Source organism: Nicotiana attenuata, unplaced genomic scaffold (assembly GCF_001879085.1).
Source record: "Nicotiana attenuata strain UT unplaced genomic scaffold, NIATTr2, whole genome shotgun sequence".
NCBI lineage: Eukaryota > Viridiplantae > Streptophyta > Magnoliopsida > Solanales > Solanaceae > Nicotiana > Nicotiana attenuata.
The window spans coordinates 154,426-158,021 of NW_017672867.1; the positions used below are offsets into that span (position 1 = coordinate 154,426).

Here is a 3,596-nt window from a genome sequence, read left to right on the forward strand (position 1 = left end):
AATATTAGCCTCATATACATTTTTTTATGAAAAAGTTGGTCCAAAAAAGAGATTGATAAAATATTCATGTTTGATATGCACGAGTTGCAACAGAGGATAAGGAGATTAAGGGATTAATAGTGCATATTCCAAATCTTTTATTAGTTAACTGAATATTTTTGATTTTTTAACCAAATAATAAACACTAAATTCGAACCGTATATATCCCCTCTATTTGGAGCATTCTTGAAGAAGAAGAAATTTTGTGGGAACACCCACTGTTTACGTAAGCAAAGACAGAACAATGGGCAGAGATTCAATTATGGAAGAACAAAAAAGTGATATGACGACGGTCGTCAGGTAAAGGCGGTCCCCTCGGGAGTGGATCACGACGGAGGGCGTATATTGGTGGTTCAATACGGAGGCGGCGCTTGCGAAGGCGATGTTCGGCATCGGCTTCTTCGGCTGAGGAAAATGCGTATGATCGTTGAGGGAGAAGGAAGTTAGGATTTTGAGGAGGTGGTAGTTGTGGTGTTGGGTGAGGATGAACGGATGGCGTGATTTGAATTCTGACAGCGGCGGAGGAACGCTGGAGAGAGGGGGAAGAGTGACAGTGGTCTTAGGCTAGCCTTTTAATTAGTTTTGGGCTGTTAATTGTATGGTTTATTTTGTCGCTAGCTATTGTCATTAGTTTTTCCCGGATGGATACAAATGAAGTTTGCTCTTCATCAATTGACTTAATCTGTTCCGTTCAGGTTCATGACCCAATCATAAACTCTACTCAGTTCACCCTATTCAAATTTGACCCGACCTGTTTATTGATACTATGGTCGACATACATTTCAAGCATTCGAACAATTTAAGTGTCTAAATGGAAGCAATATCCATCCATCTCTTTGTTAGATTGTTCCACAATCTGTTTTACATATCTTGAATAACCAAATTAATAACCAAGTTGTATATGCTAGTCTCTAATTAGTCATGTGTGAAAGTTGGACTTTTTTTGAACAACAATTTGTTGTAATTGTTGTGAATGCTGAATATATAACAAAAGAATCCAAAAAAAGATAAAACAATCTTATTAATAATCAAAACTTGCAATATCCTATTCGATTCATTTGATGAATTGATCAAAATCTATTTTACAAAGTGAAAAGAAAAGAAAAAACAGTAAAAGAGAAGATTCACCTAAGGAAGAGTAGACTGTGTATAGATATAGTCTTCATTCTCAAACATACTCTCTTCTTTTCCTCCATTACCATTCCTTTGTTTGCAATCACCTCTCTCTTTCTCACATCCATTTGTTTCCTGCATCAATTCTCCAATTCTTAAACATTCCACACAAAAACAAGAAACCAAACTTATACACATACATATACAGTATATATAGAGACAGATCTATGATTAAAATTTAATAAATTCAAAGTTATGAGTATTTTAAAAATATGAACTCATTATAACTTAATATATAGTTAAAATACTACTTTTTAGGATTTTTCACAAATAATTTTTTATCAGTATAAATACATATATATATGGTCTATACTAAAAATGATCACGAGTTCAATTGAACTAACCCGCGACACTCTAGGTCCGCCTCTGAACATATATACACATACATAATTGCTTCATGGTGCTTTCAAGAGAGAGAGAGAGATATTTACCACTTTCATTGAATCTCCAGAGGAATCAACAATGAGATCATTAGAGACAAGTTGGTGAGCATGAGCAAGAAACAAGAAATGGAAAATCAAAACTAGGGCAATAGCAAGTGAGTAGAGGTTTGATGAATGTCTCATATTAGTAATAAACCAATAGATATCTGTGTTAGCTCCAAGAAATATATACTCTTACTTTTACTCTCTTAGCTACTTCTTCTGCTCTTGTACTACAAGTTTAAACTAAACTTATAAAGAGAAGACCAAAAATCTCTTTATCTTTCTCCAACTGTTGGAACTGTGTCTTTTTTAATTTTTTTTTTAATTAATTTACCTTTCTTTTGACATGTCTCCTGATTCCACAACATCTAGCTCGATCATCAAGATTATGGGTTGGCTTCTCTGCTGTTTTGTCACTTAATTAAATATACTTTATATTATGATGTTGCTACACTCATTTTAGTTTAATTTATTTTAAACTTTTTGTACAAGGTGGGTGCTATACTTAAACATATAGTCTCTAGTTTTGTTCTTTTTATTATGTTTGATTTCATTTATAAAACCGGTTATAATTATTTAAATAAAAATGATTGCTGCTATCCATTAATGTGTGCTAGTAATTGGTTTTTACTTGAATTAGGTGAATTTTTTTGAAGAAACAGGCAATGTATGTGTGGTTTATCAAATTTTCTCAAGGAAAGAGTTTTCCTATTTTTCCCTTATTTATTTCTTGTTCCTGATATTTTTTTGCCGGATTTTGTATTCTAAATTCGCCATTAATTTCCTAATGGTCCTAACGGTCATCTGTGAATTTAAAATTCTCGACCAAACAGAAATATAAAATATGTTTGCCGAATTGATACCTTATGTAAACAGGTACCTTCGCACCTATTCAACCCAGATTGTTTGGCTATAAATTCAGCAGCTTTGCCTTATTTTTCTATCACCGAAAATCTGCAAATGTTATAAATTAAAGGACGACAATTTTCACAAATGTTATTTTGGTGCATGAATCCGGATTGGAGCCATTGATTAGCCACAACCAATGCATCAACTTTGGCCAATGATAAAAAATTTCTACACTTCCTCTTGTTTTTCTATATCCAGAAACTAGTTGGCTTTGAGCACTACCCTATGTAAAAAAAAAATACCAAGAATTATAGATGCACCTACGTTTTTTATGTAAAGAACACAGCCAAATGCATTCCATCAAAATGCTTAATATAGTAACAATCTCTAACTCCTAAAGGGGATTCAACCTCTATTATATATATATATATATATATATATATATATGAAAAAGTTGATCTTATATACATAGTATAATTTTCGGGTGGAAGGGGTTCGATCGGTAGAACCCCCTTCTGCCCACTTAGCTCCGCCCCTGCATGAAGCTCTCGTAATGAGAAGTCAAATTTGTACTTTGGAGAACCATCAATGTATTGGGAAAAAACTGAATTTAAATATTGAAGATGACATGTCATGACACGTGGACCGGTCAAATAGTCAAAGCATGGCAAACAGTTAGAAGACATGAGCAACAATAGATGCGGGAGAGAAGATACTTAAAGGTACGAGCTACTATCCAGATGAAACGAGACTCGCACCTGTTCGAGCCATTTAAAGCTCGAAGATCAGAAGGAATTGAAGATATGAATCTGATAGCGTAAAAGAGTCCAAATTCAACATTAAATGCCAAATACGTTAGAGAATTTGTATTTAATAAGAATGATTGAATAACGTTTCTTTTAATGTCATTTACTGCTCGTAATTGCCTCATTAAGACAAAGGTATTACACTTTCTCTTAGAATTGACTATAAAAGGAGAAAGTCACAACATCTGTAGGAGACACAAAATATCATTCCGATTATACTGAAATATACTCTTATTCATTGCTTTATTGTTGTTCACAAAATCTCTTATTTCTTGATTATCAGTAACCCGATTTCTCTATTAAA

The 3,596-nt window shown here is 33.4% G+C and overlaps 1 long non-coding RNA gene across 1 annotated transcript; it reads right to left on the reverse strand.

Moving 5' to 3' along the window:
* Positions 1-1,035: 1,035 nt before the first annotated feature.
* On the reverse strand, positions 1,036-1,900 carry LOC109214758. Its single transcript, XR_002066235.1, has 2 exons — positions 1,644-1,900; positions 1,036-1,287 (listed from the first exon to the last, which is right to left on the reverse strand). It is a non-coding gene; the product is annotated as an uncharacterized LOC109214758 (long non-coding RNA).
* Positions 1,901-3,596: the final 1,696 nt, after the last annotated feature.